Raw genomic sequence first — 22,011 nt, forward strand, 5'->3', positions numbered from 1 at the left:
GCAGCCAATCGAGAAAAGTTCTCAATAAACCTTCGGTAGTAACCCGCCAATCCAAGAAAACTTCTTATTTCCGATATCGACTTCGGTCTCTCCCAATCAGCCACCGACTTGGACCTTTTCGAGATCGACACGAATACCTTCGGCTGAAACTACATGACCAAGGAAAACCACTCTCTTAAGCCAGAAATCACACTTGCTAAACTTAGCAAACAACTTCTTTTCTCGCAACCTTTGCAAAGTGAAACTTAGATGACTCGCATGCTCTTCTTCGCTCTTCGAATAGATCAAGATGTCATCAATGAAAACAATCACAAACTTATCAAGCACATCATGAAATACTCGGTTCATGAGGTCCATGAACACCGCAGGAGCATTGGTCAATCCGAAAGGCATGACTCTAAACTCGTAGTGACCATACCGCGTTCGGAAAGCTGTCTTGAAGATATCACTAGACTTCACTTTCAATTGGTGATATCCGGACCTTAAGTCAATCTTTGAGAACACAACCGCACCCTTCAACCGATCGAAGAGATCATCGATTCCGGGCAGCGGATATCTATTCTTGATAGTCAACTTATTCAACTCACGGTAGTCGATGCACAAGCGCATACTACCGTCTTTCTTCTTGACGAACAAGACCGGAGCTCCCCAAGGTGACACACTAGGCTGTACGAAACCTCTATCAATGAGCTCATTCAACTGATTTTGCAACTCTTTCAACTCGGTAGGAGCCATCCTATACGGAGCTTTAGATACAGGAGCGGCACCAGGGACGAGATCAATAGAGAATTCGACATCTCTCGTCCGGAGGCACTCCCGATAGATCATCGGGGAAGACATCAACAAAGTCGCAGACAACTCGACTTCGTCGACTCTTTTCTCCACTATACCCTTGCCTTCGGATGAAGCATCATCCACTAGGGCATAGACTTGCATCGCAGCACAAGGCACCTTCTTACAAACCCTTCTCTTTTCACCTTGAAATTCAAAGACCGGACTTCCACATATATGGAACCGAATCTTCTTTGAGGAACAAAGGAACACAGCTTTATGGGCTGTCAACCAATCAATTCCCAAAATCACATCGAAGTCCTTCATGTCAAGAATCACAAAATTGGCTTCCAAGTTCTTCTCACCAATCAACACGGGACATTTAGATAACCCCTTATCTAGTTTCACAACAGACCAAGAGGTGTACTAATCAATAAACAACTAGACAACTTCTCAGGGATTAGGTTAGTCTTCTTGATGAATGCAGATGACATGAACGAATGAGATGCACCCGTATCAAATAAGACAAATGCGGAAATAGAAGCGACTAACAATGTACCTGTAATCACATCATGGCTTGGATCCTGCTCCAGATCGGGAAATACCGAAAACTCTACTAGAGGGAGGAGCAGGAGCACTCTTCACCACCGGGGCAAGGCTGTGCTGGCCGAGCCGCCCGGACAGCACGAGCAAAATGACCAGCTTGCTTGCGTAGAAGCAAACAGATTGCTGGATCCAACAGGGGTGGCTGCAACAGAGGGACTTCGAACAAAAGGCCTTGCACTCGCACTTGCACTTGCACTTGCATTTGCTGGTGATCGGTTTCCGCCATACCGTCTAAACCGGCCGGGCTGCTGAAAACCCGTGTTCCCGACCTACACTCTTAGCCTGAAAGGTAGGAGTGGGGTAGGGTGTAGGTCTCACATAACGACGGTCATTGCGATCCACCGCACCAGAGTTCCTTGACCGCCAAGGCTTCCGCACACGAGCACTTTCCTTCTCTCGTTTCTTCCAACTTCTTCGAGTTCTCGCACCACTTGAGCATAGCTCACTATAGGCTGGACCGTGAGATAAGCTTTAATGGCGTGGCGCAGACCTTTGAAGAACTTCTTTGCTTTGGCGAGATCTTCCTTCATAGAATCTGGAGCAAAGAAATGAAGCTCCTCGAACTTCGTTGGTACTCCAACACGAGACAAAGTTCCTTGAGTGGGAATCATAAACTCAGCTTCCTTTGCATCCTTCACCGCCTCGGGAAAGTAGTTCATACAAAAAGCCTCTTTGAATAACTCCCAAGTTACAACTCCCGCATGCAAACCTTCCAAAAACGAGGACGAGTGGAGATCCACCATGCATCGCTTCTTGTTGCAACTTCGCTCAAAGCAAACAAAATCTTCCGAGCTTCCGAGCATTGCAGATGCCGGAAAGCCTTCTCCAACTCACGAAGCCACTTGTTAGGAAACAAGGGGTCCTTGGTAACTCCAGTGAAAGTGGGTACTTGCATCTTCGTAAAAACTCTCCATCAAAGCGAGTATGAGGAGTTCTAGCTAAACCTCCCGCATTCAGAGCTGCGGCATGAGGATTCACATTAGCACCAGCCCGGGTCTCATTATGCAGAGTCATGAAACCCACCAACATCTGGTTGAACCGAGCCGCTTGTCGCCGCATCATATTGCCCATGATATTGGCAATATCTCTCGAAACTTCCAACATTCGGGGCACCGGGGATCTCATGAGTACCCCGATCAGCATTTGGTATCTCACCACCTCCATGAGGTACTTCACCACCTCCCTGAGGTACTTCACCACCTCCATGACCACCGGATTCACCACGCCCACTTCTCGAGTAACCATTCTCGCAAAACCGAGAACATCAAAATACCGAATTTCGAAGATTCAACATAAACCACAAGTCCAAATGATTTGAAAACTTAAATCATGCTCAAATATATCCATATAGTCATCAAACAATATTCCATAAGGCAAAAATCACATTTTCCAAAAATTCAACAGCAAATGAGGTCACCGTGACCATTGGTCGAGTGGTTGGTCGAGTGACTTGATCGACCAATCGAGTCGACCAATGAAGACAGTAATACTAAAATTCGCATTATAAGCCTCATTTCCACATTCCAACCTCATTCTAACTTCTTCCAAAGGTGAGAGAGCTCTAGGGAAAATATCCAAGTGTTCCCACAAGTGTTCTTGAGGTGATTTAGTGCTTCAACAACAACACCACAACACACCATCTTCACAAACAAGGTAAATCTCTCATTCTTTCTTCCATTTTCATCTTCTCATGCTTGCATTTCAATAAAACCATGCTTTACTTGTATCCAATGCTAGAAATCATGCTTAGGAATGCTTAGAAACATATTCCCTAGGTTTTAAACACAATGACATGCATAGACAACAAGTTTTAACACATTTGGTACTCATCTCGCAAGGTTTTATACCGAAATCGATAACTTTAGAAAAATTTCGTTTTCTCTCAAACCGCTTGAAATTTTCGCACGAGATCAAATGCTACATGCTCAAGATGACATTGTAGATAGGTCCATACAATTTGATTTAACCAATTTCAACTTTTCAAAAATCCAATTTTGACCTAAATTGCAAAATCCCCAAATTTCTTCTTGCTGAATTTTTTCGCTTTAATCCAAGTTTTCGATCGATTTCATCAAAACAACTTCATAGACATGAAATTTCAAGTATTGTGCACATGCTAGTATGTTCAAATCAAATTTCCCCCAAATTTGAAATTTTCCGAAAAATTACGAAAATACCCTTTTGGCTAAAATCTTGAAATAGCATTAATTGGAATTGTCTCTTGTCTCTTCCACAGATACATCATGCAGAGGGGAGGACGAGGAGGAGGTAGAGGTAGAGGTCGCATCGTAGGTGCTCTCGGGGGCGGAGGTCGGGTTCCTTTCGAGCCCCGAGAGGAGGTTAGGAGACCGGACCTATTTGACACACCTCGGGCCGAGTTTCGTACGAGGCCTACTTCAGCTATTGTAACATCGAGATGGGGCGTCTACTTCACTTACGCCAGCTCGTAGCCTTTCAGGATCCGGCAGAGGTTCGACACTTTACGGTGGACTCACCTCTTCACCGAGGATTTGCCGGTATACCCGGAGCTAGTGAGGTTGTTCTTCAGCAACCTTACTTACACGAGAGGAGGCTCGGGGCCAGGGACATCCACTCGGACTTGTCCTCGAGGAGCAGGGGTCCACCGGACTCGGATTCGCTTCTCCACCCGGACACTGGCTGAGATCTTGCAGGTCCCTTACTACCCACATCGGTGTGTGTGGATACCTGCAGGAGCAGGCACCGGACAGCCATCCGATGCCGTACGAGCTTCGCGAGATATGCTCTACGCTATGGGATAGCCGCCGATGCTTCACACCGTGGACTAGCGGACGGATGACGGGTTCTGCACGTATTATCGGTCGCATAGTCGGCCGAAACATCATGCCGAAAGCCGGGCATCACCATCGGGTCACGTGATGGAGGCCTTGGTCATTTACCGCATCTACATGGGCTTCGAGATCGATCTTTCTTACATCATTCAGCAGGTCATGCTGGACTTAGTTCTGCGGCCCAGCATGCGGAACCTTTGCTATGGGAGGCTTCGACTTTGATCTTCGGGCATTTCGGGGTGAGTTTCGAGGATACTCCGATGGACACTAGATCACAGTGGATACCCCATTGGGACTCGGACCATTCGACAGATGAGACTACATCGCTAGAGAGATCTCCTGGTCCAGAGGGTGAGGATGATGATGAATCGGAGGATGAGGATGAGGGATCGGAGGATGGAGGAGAGGATATCGGTCCCGATAGTGATGATCAGGCCGGAGATGATACAGATATGCGCGAGGCTGAGCCCGTGCATCACGAGTTTCCTTCATCACATTTCGAGGCAGGCGGCCCTTCACATGCGGTTCCGGAGACTTCAGATCTTAGTGCACAGATGAGATCGATGACTTCCATGCTAGAGAGGATGGAGGTCGGACAGAGCAGATGTACGAGAGGATGGAGTCTCGACAGACAGGATAGAGCATCGGGTGACTCGGCTAGCGAGAGGAGTTCGAGAGCATATAGAGATCGAGTAGATCACCTAGATAGACCGTACCTTAGGATTTTCCATTTATGCTTTTCGGATGTAATCATTGTAAAAACTTTTGAAATTAATGAAGTTCATTTTGTTTCTCTTAAATTATTGTATGTTATGCACTTTTCTTTTCCTTGCATTAGTGTCATTTGTTCAAATATAATTATGGTATGTTATTCAAAAATGTTCTGTTATGCCTCAAAGTTCAAGTTTCTAATTCAGTGTTCTATTATTCACTTCTAAGAGTAGATGAGTCATTTCAGATCAATGACTCGGAAATGTTCAGTTGTTGTCTTTTGTGGTTAGGATCTCCTCGAACCTTGGGCTCGATACCAATCATCACGCCCTCCCAAGCCGGTACCCTATCCGGCATACCCGAGAGTGTGATCCACAGCCCGAAGATCAGGTATCGAGTGATCAACCTCCCACATAAACAATAACATAATCATGAACAACCATAACAAGAGTGCGGAAGATAAATCATAGATTCAATAAAGAAAGAATGAATCATAAACGAAACGGAATAATAGATATAAAATCGAGTGTCAACAGATAAGTAAAGTGAAGCAAAAATCCCACTTTACATCCAGCGGAAAAGTAGCTCGAAAGAATAAACTAGATAAAAGCTAATCCCAAGTAACAAGTACATTGGGTAACTAAATTATTCTCCACTTTGTAGACGACATCCTTGTAGGTGTAGATCTCATAGATAGCACAAGGACGCTTCCACTCAATGGTCGGACTAAGCATTGTACGGAGCATAACCACCCGCGGAATCTTCGTAGTAATTGTGGTAACCGCAATCACCTTCCCCGGAGATATGTCTCTTCGCCTTGCGCTTCCTCGTAGGAACCGTCATAGTATTCCGTACTGCAGGATAGTCTAACAACATTGTACAATAAAGGAATGAGTTTCGAAGAAACTCAGTAAGGCAGTTAAAATCCATAATAACATATATGGCAGAATTCCAGAACAAACATAAATGCAATATGATATGAGACAAACAATGAATGAATGATTCTAACTCTATGTATGCTGGTCTCTATTGGCGACATGCTTTAAGTCATAGCACCGTACTTCGTAGGAAAGTCTCAATCACTCATCATCAGTTGGTAATGGGTCCGGCATCCCTCGGGACATTCCATGGCTAGGGGGTTAAGTCAACACACTCTCTCACAACCATTTGGTATAAGTACTGGCGCATGTCAGGGTAATACCTAGCCAAATGCAAGTCTTCTACTTGGTTACATCAAGTCGATCCAGATACTTCCATTCCTCGTCCCCGACGATCCTTTCCGGTATCCTTCACACTAGAGTCCTCATAGTCCCTGACTACGGACTCACCAACCCTATTGGTCATCCACATATGGTAAACGGGAAGCTCTCACGTCCTCTCACGGGTTGGTTACCGGTCTTAAGCGCCCGTGAGCCCAAGTCTAACCATATGCAACCCTACCAATAAATGGCCCCCACAATGTGATTCCTGTCCTCTCACGGGTTGGTTACCGGTCTTGAGCGCCCATGAATCCCCATTGCTACCACGGGTCGTTCGGTCTCAATACCCCTCCGATTAGGGTCTGACATAACAGGACATCCTAGCCAAACACTACTAGACAATCCTATATATGTCATCCAACAGTTTAGGAAGGTGTCCAGAGGGCATCTCCGGAAACATCCCATAATATTCCCGTAGTAGTCCAAGGACAGAAGTGTCAAAAGGACACCTCTCCTTTCCAAACCATACGTAAGCATACACATGCATCAATTCATATCATCACATATATGGTAACTCCATATATGGAAAGAAATCAATATCTACAATCATTTGTATAACATTGGTAAGTAAATCATACATGAATCAATTCAATATGAATAAGTAATGCTACTGTAATCTAAGTTATGCAACAGTAGTATATCATTGTAAGAATCTAATTTAGGAAACATATTAATGATATTCAAATATAGAAACTAGATTCATGCTATCTATGTAATTAAGGAAATAACCATCCTTACCTTTTATAACTCGCAAAGAATCCTAAGAAATCAAGTAAGATCTTGGCAAACTTGAGAAGAAGGTCCTAAACAAGTATATACAACATATTAGGAAAGATCCCTAACAGAAAATATAGCAAAGCATCCGAAACAGACCAATTCTGGAGTTGCTGAACTCATTGGTCGAGTGGATTGGTCGAGTGGTCCAGTCGACCAATCAGTCGACCAATGCAGACAGTAGCTTAGAAAATCAGAGTTTTGAGATATGAAATCCGAATTTGATGGTTCAAGAGGGTACTAATCAAGGGGTAGACTACATCAGTAGTATTCTAGCATATTGGGAACCTCAAAACACTAATCAAATCAAGGTATCAAGATCCAAATTAGGAAACAAAAAGTTACCATAAATAAATCAAACATGTATCTTGATGAATTTTGAAATAGAAAACAAGGACAAGAACTATAGGAGGATGGATCATTGCTTTCTGTAATGAAAACATGAAAACATGCATAGGTCTTCATGGAATAAGGCTTAGAAGCATAAATCTAAATAAGGAAATAAAACCTACCATATATGTACTATCATGCATCATGAAGAACACATAGTAAGGTAGAAGAGAACAACTAGAATTCTATGGATTATGGATCATAGAAAGAAAACACAACCATTAACCACTAACATGATCAATGAAAGAAGATCCAAAGAGATCAGAATTCAGATTAGGAAATTAACAGAGATTAAATCATGGTTTGATCATGAATCCTTCAAAAGCTTGCAATGATCATGGTTAAGATCATTGTTCTAGCCTTTAATCCTTAGGATGATCATGAGAACATGTTCAGAGATGTTTGCAACAGAGGATGCAGCATCTCTTCTACTGTCTCAACTCAAAAAGGAAAGAAAAACCAAGATGGAGGAGAAGAAGAGAGAGTAGACATACCTTTTGATGCAAAAAGAAGAGTTCCGACGAAGATCCGCCAAGAAAACTCCAAGGATGCAAGAGAGATGACTTGCAAAGGTCTTTGGTCTGTTCCAGAGGGTTTGGAGGCAGCAAATACGAAGTGGACTCGAGGTTAGGCTTAAATAGAGCAAGAATCAACCTAATTGCCAAAGACAAGCACCCATTGGTCGAGTGGATTGGTCGACTGGCCCGCCGACCAATCGGTCGACCAATGCAGACAAAGCAAGGCCAAAACAGGGAATTGAAGGCCCCGGATCAAGTCCAAACCTAAAGGGGTTTTGCACACAAGTCAAGTGACTTACCTAGTAGGTAGAAATGCCTTCAAACCAAGATAGAGATCACTCCAAGTCCATCAACTAATTAGATCTTCATCAGGATTCTGTTTCCATAAATAGAACCTCATCATCAACCTTCATGGATTCAAAGCCAGACACCAAGTCCTCTACTGGGATGGCCCAAAGCTGACTTCTTACTTTACTTCGGGTCATCGGACCTACAAATAACAAGGTTTCCGGGTCAAGGTTAGGGCTGGGTTTCACAGTTCTTCCACCGAATCTTCACCAAAGGGATGGTGCGATTCCGCAGCTGCTTGTCCTTTTTATCTAGGATTTCAGCTGGTCCTTCATCGTAAGAAAGATCAGCACTAAGTCCTTCGGGTGCTTGCTGTAGTATGTGTTCCGGGTTCTCTATGTACTTCCGAAGCATCGAAACATGGAACACATTGTGAACTCCAGCAAGAGATGGAGGCAAGGCCAAGCGATAAGCAACAGGTCCAACCCTTTCCAAGATTTCAAAAGGTCCGATGAAGCGGGGGCTAAGCTTTCCTCTCACATTGAATCTCATCACACCTTTCATAGGTGATACTTTAAGGAAAACTTTCTCTCCAATAGGAAACTCCAGATCGGTCCTTCTCTTGTCGGCATAGGATTTCTGTCTTGACTGAGCAGACTTAATCCTCTCTCTAATCATGTCGACCATAGCACTTGTAGCTTCAATCATTTCCGGGCCTAGGACTTTTCTTTCACCTGTCTCAGTCCAATACAAAGGCGTTTTACAAGTGTTACCGTACAAAGCTTTAAAAGGAGCCATGCCTATTGTTGATTGATAACTGTTGTTATAGGCAAACTCCACCAAAGCTAAGTGTTCATCCCAATTTCCACCCATGTCCACCACACAAGATCTAAGCATATCTTCTAAAATTTGAATCGTCCGCTCGGATTGTCCATCGATCGGGGATGATGAGCTGTACTCGAGTTTAATTGGGTTCCTGGGGTTTTTCGCAATCCATTCCAAAACCTTGAGGTGAACCTAGGATCACGGTCAGACACAATACTCACCGGCACACCGTGTAGACGAACCACGTTGTCCACATAGAGTCTAGCTAGCTTGTCCAAAGTGTAGGTGATCTTCATAGGTATGAAATGGGCTGATTTAGTCAACCTATCTACAACCACCCACACAAAGTGTCATTTCCTTTACTTGTCCGCGGCAAGCTAGTCACGAAGTCCATGGATATATCTTCCCACTTCCAACTAGGAACGGGAAGGGGCTGAAGCAATCCGGACGGAGGTTGGCGAACGGCTTTAACACGCTGACAAGTCTCGCACTTGGCAACAAAGTCTTCCACATCCGCTTTCAAGCTATTCCACCAAAAAGTTCCCTTAAGTCTTTATACATTTTGGTACCCCCAGGGTGTATTGTAAAGATCGACTGGTGTGCTTCTTTCAATATTTCCTTCTTGATTTCATCAACAGCAGGCACACAGAGTCTACCTCTAAACAATAAGGCACCATCTAAAGATGTACTAAAAGCGGGGTCCATCTCTCGAATTCGTGGCAACCTTCCCAATATTCTCTCTCGTTCAGGGTCGGAACTTTGCAAAGCGACGATCCGGTCTCTAAGGGTGGATCTTGCCGTCATGGCAAAAAGAATACAATCCGAACCCTCAGGAACCACTTCTAAGCCAAACCTTTCCATTGACAGCAACAAAGGTCGACTCAAAGCACACAAGTTCAAATCCTTCTTCTGACTCTTCCTACTAAGAGCATCCGCAACTACATTTGCTTTACCTAGGTGATATTGGATGTCACAATCATAGTCAGAAACCAACTCCAGCCATCTTCTTTGTCTCATATTCAGCTCTTTCTGGGTGAAGAAGTATTTCAAACTCTTATGATCTGTGAACATAGCGATCTTCTCACCGTATAAGTAATGTCTCCAAATCTTTAAAGCAAAAACAACGGCGGCAAGCTCTAAGTCGTGAGTGGGATAATTCCGCTCATAGTCTTTCAATTGCCGAGAAGCATAAGCCACAACTTTGTCGTGTTGCATCAACACGCAACCCAATCCGATCATGGAAGCATCGGTGTAGACTGTCAACCCACCGGAACTATCAGGTATCGTCAAAACCGGGGCGCTTGTCAATCTAACCTTCAGCTCCTCAAAATTCCTCTCGCAAGACTCGGTCCAAACGAACTTCTCTTCCTTTCTAGTTAGCTTAGTCATAGGGGCAGCCAACCTAGAAAAATTCTCGATAAATCTCCGATAGTATCCTGCCAATCCAAGGAAACTTCTTATCTCAGTCACGGTCTTCGGTCTTTCCCAATCGGTAACTGTTTGCACTTTTTCCGGGTCGACACGAATACCTTTGGCTGAAACAACATGGCCAAGAAACACTACCCTTGAGAGCCAAAAGTCACACTTGCCAAACTTAGCATAGAGTTTCTTTTCTCTCAACCTTTGCAAAGTGAAGTTCAGATGTTCCGCATGCTCTTCTTCATTCTTCGAGTAAATCAAGATGTCATCAATGAATACGATCACAAACTTATCGAGCACATCATGAAATACCCGGTTCGTGAGGTCCATGAACACGGCAGGGGCATTTGTTAAGCCAAAAGGCATAACTTTGAATTCATAGTGTCCATACCTTGTTCGGAACGCCGTCTTAAAGATATCACTTGACTTCACTTTCAACTGGTGATACCCTGATCTTAAGTCAATCTTCGAGAAAACAGACGCGCCCTTCAACTGGTCAAACAGGTCATCAATCCAAGGCAACGGGTATCTGTTCTTGATCGTTAACTTGTTCAACTCTCTGTAGTCAATGCATAGGCGCATACTACCATCTTTCTTCTTAACGAACAAGACCGGAGCTCCCTAGGGTGACACACTTGGCTGCACAAAACCTCTATCCAGGAGTTCATTCAGCTGAGCTTGCAACTCCTCTAGCTCGGTAGGCGCCATCCTGTAAGGAGCTTTAGACACCGGAGACGCTCCAGGAGTTAAGTCTATGGAAAACTCAACCTCCCTATCAGGGGGTAGTCCTGATAAATCGTCTGGAAACACATCAGCGAAGTTACAAACTACACTGACATTTTCAGGTCTCTTCTTTTCCTTAACCTTGCTTCCAGATGAAACATCTTCCACTAGGGAGTGGACTTGCATTAAAGCGGTCAAAGTCTTCTTGCTCACTCTTCCCTTCCTTCCTTGGAACTCCAAAACTGAATTCCCTTCCAATCGGAATTGGATCTTCTTTGAAGAGCACAAGATCACAGCGTTGTAGGATGTCAACCAATCAATTCCCAAGATCACGTCGAAATCTCTCATATCGAACAACACCAACCTTGCCTTCAAGTTCAAACCACAAACACAAATAGGACATTCCTCTAACACTTTATCTAGTTTAACAGCAGACCCAACAGGGGTACAAATTGATAAATAACTAGATAAACATTTGGGTGTTAGGTTAGTCTTCACAGCAAAAGTAGATGAAATGAATGAATGAGATGCACCCGTATCAAACAATACAAATGCTGGTAAAGAAGCGACTAACAATGTACCTGTAACAACATCATGACAAGCTTCTTGGTCAGTACCAGATATACTGAAGACTCTGCGGGCAGGAGGGGCAGGGACACTCTTCTGAACAGGAGCATCGGGCTGAACAGACTTCTTGGGGTAGAGGCGGGCAAAATGGCCGGGCTATTTGCAAAAGAAGCAAACATTATCCTTCGGTCCAACAAAGGTAGCTGCCACTGGAGGTCTCTGAAAAGCAGGCCTGGGGTGTACCATTCCAGGTAGAGAAGGCTGAACAATTCCCGCAGGTCGGGTCCCACTAGTCCGGCCATACCGGCCTACATGAGCAAAGATCGGGACTCGGCCCAACACTCCGGGGCTGATAGGTGGGAGTGGGGTACGGTGCAGGCCTCACAAAACGACGGTTAGTACGATCAACAAATCCAGAAGGTCTGGATTGCCAAGGTTTCTGTGCTCGCACATTCTCCTTCTCAGTTTCCTCAATTTTCTTCGCATTCTCCACGGCCTGAGCATAGTCTCCAAGAGGTAAGGCAGTGAGGTGGACTTTGATCGAAGGTCGCAGCCCTTTGAAAAATTTTCTTCGCCTTGGCAACATCGGAACTCAAAGAATCAGGAGCGAAGAAAAAGAGTTCTTCAAACTTCTGCCGGTATTCCAAACACGTAAAGGGCACCTTGTACCAATGCCATGAATTCTCGCCTCTTTGGCATCCTTTACCGACTCAGGGAAATAGTTCCTACAAAATGCTTCCTTGAACAACTCCCAAGTAACCACACCAGCATGAAGGTTCTCGAGAATAGGCCTGGTGGAGGTCCATCATGCATCAGCTTCATGTTGGAGCTTCTGTTCTGCAAACAACACCTTCTGATTATCTGAACACTGCAGGTGTCTAAATGCCTTTTCCAATTCTCTCAACCATCTATTAGGAAAGAGGGTGTCCTTGGTCATTCCGGTAAAAGATGGTACTTGGAGTTTAAGAAAACTTTCCATCAGCTTGGTATGCGGGATCTCAGTGGACCTCTCCACATACGGAGCTGCACGGCCAGGGTTTCTTGAACCGCTTGCTCGGTTCTCTTCTCGCATAGCCAAAAATCCGGTCATCATTTGATTGAACTGCGCCGCTTGTTGCTGCATCATGTTGGTCATAATGCTAGCAATGTCTCTGAAGCTTCCGATTTCAGGAGCATCGAGAACTCCATTAGGGGCGGGGTGCTCTCCTTGTCTTTGCTGGTCCGGGGTCCCAGCAGGCACATCTTCAACTCCGGAATTATCAGAACCAATCAAACGATTCCTCAGAAGCACCATTCTTCAAACATCGGAAATTTACAACATCGAAAATCAACTTGTCAAAATCACTTGATCAATAGAATAGAATGCCCAAATCATGCTTAAAATCATCAACATAGCAAGATTATAGTCCAACATTGACAAGAAACAAATCACAAATCAGATTTCCACAAAAGCCCAAAAGCAGAAATTTTTCCCTATTGGTCGATACATTTGGTCGATGGCATCGACCAATAATATCGACCAAGAACATTCTGCGTGAAAAACAGAATATATGGTTCACCCGTTTCATTTCCAAAACATTTCCATTTCAAACTTGGCTCTGGGGAAAACTTCTCCTTAAGGTCTCTAAGGGTTTTAGGGGTGATTTGAGACTTCCAACACTCTTGCAAGCTTGCATTGATCAACAACACAAGTAAGTCTCATTCTCTTCTTCTCTCTTCTTGCGTTTTCATTTACCAAGATATGATTTTTCTTCAAAACTGCAAAATGGTTGATGCTAATGGTTAGAATCATGTCTAGGGACGTTTAGAAACATGCTCCCACCATTTTACAAGCCAAACTAAGCATGAAACACAAGATTTCACATTCTTGGATTCAAAAATCACTATTCATCTCAATATTTCCAACTTTACAAATACTTGCCTCATTTTTAAACCAAAATGAATTTTGACATGAAACCAAGTCCCACATGACTAATTTACCATGGGGAAGGTGTTCCCACATTCGGTTTGCCGAAATTCCAACTTTTGAAAAATCTCAAACATAGCCCAAAGAGGGATTTCTTCCTTCACCTTCTTGCTGAATTTTCACTTCTACATGGCCAAGATGTTAGATTTTCACCAAACGAAACATCCCAGCATGTTTATCCAAGTCTTATACACATGCTAGTATGTTCGAATCGCATTTTCGCAACAATTTCAAATTTTCAAAAAATTACAAAAATGCCCTTCATCTAACAAATGAACAAGGGAATTAATCAAAATGAAATTTCTTTCTTGTCTCCGCAGGTTCATCATGCCCAGAGGAGGACGGAGGGCTGACAGAGGTATAGGACATGCTCCACGGCAGGAGGTGACCGAGGAGGACCTCTTCATATCACCTCAGGCAGAGTTCCTGTTCGAGCACTACTTCTATGACATACCGATCGAGTACGGGCGGTTGGTAGTCTTAGATGAGCTAGAGACCTTTCGCATACGGGAGAGGTTAGAGGCGATGGGATGGTTATCTTTGTACACCACGCCATATCCAGTCTACCCAGAGCTTGTCAGGTACTTTTATAGTAACCTGACCTACCGATTCGAGGATGACCCGCGAGATGGTCCTCGGATTGTCATCTGCTCCGTGGTCAGAGGCGTTGAGATCACATTCACTACCAGCGAGTTGGCTGGGATCTTGGGAGTGCCGTCTGTACCAGACTTTCGCTTGTGGATTCCCCCTCGCATTGACATTCTGGAGGGTCTCATTCCATACGAGACACACGAGATATGCAAGACTCTGTGGGACGATGAGAACTGCTTCATGCCCAGGAGTGGCACTTCAATGATACCATCTGCCCGAGTCATCGCTCGCTTTGTCGGGCGAAACATTATTCCGAAGGCAGGCATCACAGTAGGGTGACGATTATGGAGGCACTAGTCATCTATTGCATTTACACTGGCGTGCAGATAGACTTGGCTCACATCATGCAGCATATCATGATAGATTGAGTTGAGTTTCTCGGGGTCAGGAACTTAGCTTTCGGCCGGGTCTTGACACGCATTTTCCAGTACTTCCAGGTGGATTTAGAGGACACACTGATGATTCCCGATATAGAGATAGGTGAGGACCTCTCGTGCATGGTCGGTCAAGAAAATGGGGCTTGGTAATGCGGTTAGATCAGACAATGAGGCCGACATCGATGGGGATGCCGAGGATGACGATGTAGATGAGCATGGAGACGATGATGATCAGGGTGATGCTCCAGTTCAGGATGATGACCAGGGGCATCAGGAGATTCCCGCTCCACGGTTCTCCGAGGATGGAGGTCCATCTCACCAGACTTCTGAGGCTCCAGGTGTGACTTCTCATCAGTCTTCGATTTATTCCATTCTCGAGAGGATCGAGGCTCGACAGATGAGGATGGAGACATACATGCACACTTTAGGTGAGAGGTTTACACGGCTCGAGGATGAGTTCAGATCGAGGAGGGATCAGACAGATCGTCGGAGTAGATCACCTATAGCATTAGGAGTTTTCCTTTTTATGTTTCCCAGATGTACTTTCTTTCAGACTTGTAAAAAATTTCTTATGTCATTAATGAGATCAAGTTGTTTTGCTTATATTATTGTATCTTATTCCATAATCAGTTAAGTTTCATTTATTCAGTTACTAATCTCGGTTATCTATTATTCAGCTCTAAGAATAGTTCAGTTACCCTTTTTGATCGGTAACTCGGAATGTTCCATCATCACTTCCGTGGTTAGGGTCTTACTGAACCTGGGGCTCTGATACCACTCTGTCACATCCACCCAGCCGGTACCCTATCTGGCATACCCGGGATGTGATCCACAGCCCCGAAGATCCATAGTTCAGGGACCACATAATCCACATCGACGATAATACAATCATGAACAGATAATAATCATAAACTAACAATGAATGATCATGGAATTCAGAAATAAGGTGTCAGACATAATCGAGTGCGGAAATAAATATCAAATCAGATAAATTAAGAAGGCGAAGGCGGAATCCACTCCTTCACCAAACGGAAGTGAGGTCAAAATTTAGTTAAGTACAAGTCTCAAGTTATAAAGGTAAGTTAAAGTTATTACAATTCTTCTAAGTATACTGTCACAAAAGAAGGGGTAACTACTCATAAGTCTCCTCCATAATAAATATATCTTCTTCAAAGTAGAGGACCATGGAGACCCAACACGACTGCTCCCATACAACTCCGGGGCTAACCCTGGTACGCCTGGTAATCTTCTTCGGTATGGTCACCGAAGTCTTCAACGTAGCCAGCCTCCGGATGGTAGTATGAGGTATCCGGGTCCGCCTCAGGGAGGGTGCCATCGGAGTAATCACCGTAGAATAGCCTAACAAAATATTGCAACAAAAGGAATGAGTTCAAAAGAACTCAGCAAGGAAGTTATCCCACCACACATAAACCACAAGATAATCATAAAATGATGCAGATGATATGAGGTATATAATGCAATATGACTTTATTCTAAGTATGCTGGTCATCTATGGTAGACATGCTTTAAGTCATAGCACCATACTTCTTTAGGTAGTCTCAGTCACTCATCACCGGGGGAAATTGGGTCCTGCATCCCTCTCGGACAAATCCATGGTTGGGGTTTCGGTCACCGCTCTCTCACATCACCGTTTGGTCTAAGTATTGGCGCATGTCAGTGTATAGCCTAGCCCAATGCAAGTCATCTACTTAATCATATCATGCCAGTTCCAGATACTTCCATTCCTCCCCTCTCGGGATCCTTTCCGGTATCCTTCACACTAGAGTCACGGATATTACTCACCGGACTCATCAACCCTATTGGTCATCCACAAATGGTAAACGGGAAGCTCTCACGTCCCTCTCACGGATCATTTCACCGGTCTTGAGTGCCCGTGAGCCCAAGTCTAGCCATTTGTAACCCTACCAATAAATGGCCCCTTTCGGGTAACCGTAATGCAATTTATGTCCTCTCACGGAGTGGATACCGGTCTTGAGCGCCCACAAATCCACACTACTACCACGGGTTGTTCGGTCTCAATGCCCTTCCGAATCGGGTCTGATATGATAGGGACATCCTAGCCATACATCTAGACAAATCCTATGCATGTCATTCAATAACCCGGGAAAGCGTCAATGGACACCTTCGGAGAACATCCCATACTATTCCCTCCGATGTCCAAGGATAGAAGCACCAGTAGGGTACCCCTCAATCCCAAGTTATACTTAAGCAATCACATGCCCAAGTTCATCATATCAGTTCACAAGATACAACGTCATAATAAACATTCAATTCATGACATTGACATAAGTCATCATATATTGAAATTGATAAACATGATAAAACATTGAAGTAATATAATGTAAACACAAACCTACTGTTAAAAGACATATGTAGCAAGTCTAACACGATAAGAATATGAAATAGAAACTATATTTACTAGGTTAGGAATACCAAGTCAAGATTTCCATATCCTAGGTAATTACATCGATAACTATCCTTACCTTGAATCGGAGAAGAGAATGCTCCAAGATCACAAGCAAGTGGCCCAAATAGTCTTAAAGTCCTAAACAAGCATATATGAAAGGTTAGAGAAGAAATCGGAACAATTGGAGATCAAACGAATCGGAATCGGGCAAAAGTTGTCGACAAAGAACTCTATTGGTCGATACATTTGGTCGATAGTATAGACCAATAGTATCGACCAAATCAATTCCAGGACAGCAAGTCGGCTTTTCGGATTCTTGCCCGATTTGGTCTTCCGGGTCTCGGATTGACATGAAACTTGGAGGATAGTCTAAGCACAACATGGGGACACTAATTATCAAGAAACTTTCATAATCCAATGGTCCATTTGGAAATCCCCAAATTGACATATTAAGGTTTAGAGTTGTAGATCATGGCATTGGCTATATCTCAATGCAATTTAGGGGAAAACATGGGGGATTAGGTAGGGAATCGTTTAGAAGTAACATGGAGCACATATGCAAGGTATAGATTAGGTTAATCATGAGCTTCATCTCAGTTTTGGTAAATAAAGCAAGTTGGTAAGCAATAAATCATGGAAATGTGTAGTCAATGATCATGAGGTGAAGCAATCATAGTCATATCGGTGAAAACATCATTGTATGGGGTTTAGAAGGTTCATGGCAAGGTGTATGCAAGGTTGCAGCACCTTGGCCATGGTCCCAACAGTAAAATAGAGAAAAGATGAGTGAGAAAGTGATTAGGAGAGAGAGTCATACCTTTAAAGTGGAACAAGAAAGTAGGAATGAGTGGTTGGCAATGATTGATGAAGAAGATGCTTCACCACTACCAAGGAGGAGTTCTTGGGAGGCTCTCTCACGTTCCCCCAGATGTTAAAAACGCGAGAATAGGGCTCCAGTCTCGAGGAATAAATAAATAGAAAAGAATATTCCAAGAATCTTTAAATCCGGGCTCAGAGACTTGTTGGTCGATACCTTTGGTCGATGGTATCGACCAATAGTATCGACCAAAACAATCTCTGCAGAAATTTTATAGAATAGTTCAGCAACTTTAGGTGCGGACTTGGAGGGCTATACAAGGTCAAATTGCATGGGGTTTTCTCCTACAGTTCACTCAAGAGGTCTAGTTTCAGGGAGTACCTTCGGATTATGCACAGGAGTCCGTTTTCTATTTCAACTGTCTCGCTCTTCATCAGTGCGCAGATTCTAACTTAGGACTAGTAATGTGCTCAAGGAAGGAGCAGCATCATCAATGTCCATAAACTGGAATCCCGACATTACGTCATCAACTAGTAGGGCCCATAAGTCCCTCCTACCACCACTTCGGGTCTTTGGACCTACAAACGTAACAATGACCGGGTCGGGTCAAGGTTAGGTAAAAGCTGGATTTTACAAATTCCCTTACCATGGTTTTGAGAGGACTTTAGCTAATTACCCTGGCAAACCCAAGATATCTTGTATGATTGAGGGGGAGTGACTGACAACCCAAAGAAGTATGGTGCTATGACTTAAAGCATGTCTACCTTAGAGACTAGCATTCATAGAGTTAGAGTCATATTTGCATCATATGTTCCATATCACATTGCATTATGTTATGTTTTGTATATGTATGATTTTAAATATGGAATAACTACCTTGCTGAGTTCTTCAAACTCATTCCTTTTCTACAAATGTTTTTAGATTATCCTACAGGTACCGTATATTATGATGGCACCCCCTTCGAGATGGACTTTGATCCCGCATACTACCCCCCGAGTGGTATCTTCGGTGAAGATCAGAGTGTTGGTGCCGAAGAGGATTACTATTCGCACCAGGGTTAGCCCACGATAGTGCGGGAGCGGCAGAGCTGGGCTTTCTTCATCCACACCATTGAGGAGACCATCATTAGGATAGAAGAAACCCTAGTCTAGTGCCCCATTTCCATGGTTTATTTCTGGAACATTTGGTCATGTAATTAACTTACTTCGGTTTATTTTTTGATACTTGGACTTGTAACTAACTTAATCATACTTCATTTCCGCTGCCCTGAGAGGGTGATTATCATACACTCTCTCACCTTTATGATCACATTTATACTTTGACATTATCTGTTTTCCGATGGTCGATTTATTGAATCTTATCTTATTCATGATACTTAGTATTAGTTGCTTTTACCTTAATTATTATTGTTCGTGATTATGTTATCGTGTATGTGGGTGGCATGGTCCCTCGATTCTTGATCCTTGGACTGTGGATCACATTCCCGGGTATGCCAAATGGGGTACTGGTTGGGTGGATGTGACACAAAGTGTCTTGAGGCCTGAGTCTATGACCACTTCTTGTGACGGGGGCTTCTTCTTCCCAAGTCTTCTTGAGGCCCGACACTTCGGCCTCATCTCGCCATCCTTTTAGAAATGCTCCACCCCGTCCACCTTTTCAGTTTCCTAGTGGTTTCTGGGGAGCTCTTCCTACCAAGCCAAATAAGAGAATCTTGGATGAGGATGCCTTAGCATTGGCGAAATCCAAGCCTTTGACTCCTTGGTATGTTGATTTTGTGCAATCTTCTTTGAGACCTGAATTTTATTCTTGCTACCTTTTTTCTGATGACTAAGATAGGTTTATTTCTAGCTTTGGCATACCCGAGGGGTATGAAGTTATTTTCCGAATGACAACGAGAGGGTGAGTAGTTCCCCGAAGAGTTTCTATCCCCTATATTATGATGCTTTCATCGGGGGCCTGCGTCTTCCCTTGCATGATCTTTTTGTTGATTTTTTAGAGCACTATTCCATCAGTCCGACTTGAGCCCGAACAGATGGCATATCATGATCGGCTTTGTCGGTTTTTGCAGAGCCTTAGGTGTTTTCCCGACCTTTGGTAATTTCATCATTACTATTCTTTGCACCCTCACACCCAGTGTCACATCCCGACCTAAATCCACCAAGGGGTACCCTATCTGGATTACCCAGGGAGTGAATTACGGTCCCACCGATCAAGTTTAGGAACGATCATAGTCACTTAGCACAATAATATAATCAAAAGCAAGAATAATTCTTTGTATCCAAATGAATCAATAATAAAAGTATAGAAAAGATCTCAGGAGGATCCACAAATAACATCATAGTGCGGAAATGATTCAATTAGGATAAAAAATCAAGTGTGAAAAGGAGGGAGGAAACCCACCCTATATAATAGCGGAAGATGGTTTGACTAAAATTAAAGATTACAACCGGTTTCCAAAATAACAAGGGAATCCACTAAACTATAGTCCCGACAGTTCAAATAAAAGGTTAAAAAGGGAATGAGGCGACATCCCATCCCTAACACACAAATATAAAACTGAACTACTACAAACAAGTCCCGATCTCGGTCTACTCGTCTTTATCAACTGGTTCATCGCCACCAGTATGATACAAGTCTCCGACTCGACCTTTAGAGGGTTGACTGCCACAGTCAACAATGGTAGTACCTGTAGAAAAGTCTAACAAAATATGTTGCAAAAAGGAGTGAGTTCAAAAGAACTCAGCAAGGTAGTCATTCCATAAAATATAAACCATATGATACAAGCCATAACATGATGCAATGTGATATGGAACACATGATGCAAGTATGGTTCAAACTCTATGAATGCTGGTCTCTGAGGTAGACATGCTTTAAGTCATAGCACCATACTTCTCTGGGTCGTCTGTCACTCTCCCATTCCATATCTTGGGAATGCCCAGGGAATATCGGTAAAGTCCTCAAAAATCCATTGTTGGGGATTTAGTCACCACTCTCTCACATCACCATTTGGTATGAGTATTGGTGCATGTCACAGTAAAGCCTAGCCCAATGCAAGTCATCTACTTAGTCATATCATCTCAGATCCAGATACGTCCATTCCTCACCCCCGGCGATCCTTTCCGGTATCCTTCACACTAGAGTCAGCGTAATCCCGGATTATAGACTCATTAACCCTATTGGTCATCCACAAATAGGAAACGGGATAGCTCTCACGTCCTCTCACGGGTTGGTTACCGGTCTTGGGCGCCCGTGAGCCCAAGTCTATCCATTTGCAACCCTACCAATAAATGGCTCCCATAATGAGATTTATGACCTCTCACGAGGTGGTTACCGGTCTTGAGTACCCACAAATCCCCACTGCTACAACGGGTCGTTCGGTCTCAATGCCCTTCCGATTTGGGGTCGATACGACAGGGACATCCTAGCCAAACAACTAGAGAATCCTATGTATGTCATCCAATAACCCGGGAAAGAGTCGATAGGCACCTTCGGAGAACATCCCATACTATTCCCTCTGGCGCCCAAGGACAGAAGCGTCAATAGGACACTCCCCAATCCCAAGTTATACGTAGGCAAATCACATATTCAAGTTCATCACTTCTCATGCATCCAATACATCTTAATAATAAAAGTTAAATCATGATATTGAAATGAATCATCATAACATAAGTAATAAAAAATGATAAAGTAACATAACAAGAGTATAAAGATTTCAATGCTGCTGTTCTAACACATATATGACAGTCTTATAAAGATTAAAAACAAATCAAGAGATTCTATTCTTTAAATAAAAACAAAATTTATAAGTTGATGATCTATATGTTTATGGAGATAACAATCCTTACCTTGGGTGAATTGATGATGAATTAAGAATACCAAGAATAGTCCAAAAGAATTGTTAAGACCCTAAACAAGCATCAATAATAAGTTAGAAATGAAATTGGGAAGATCGGATGCTAATGGGATCAAAACTGGCCAAGGTTGCTGTCAGTCACCATTTTGGTCGATGGTATCAACCAAAAGGATCGACCAAAATTTCCTCGAGACAGAATAGTGGATTTTGGGGGTTTTCATTCGAAATGGGTTTTCCGGTGTTCGGATCAAATTGAAA

Source organism: Hakea prostrata, unplaced genomic scaffold, assembly GCF_041222555.1.
Source record: "Hakea prostrata isolate BN-2017 unplaced genomic scaffold, UWA_Hpros_2 contig_99, whole genome shotgun sequence".
Lineage (NCBI taxonomy): Eukaryota > Viridiplantae > Streptophyta > Magnoliopsida > Proteales > Proteaceae > Hakea > Hakea prostrata.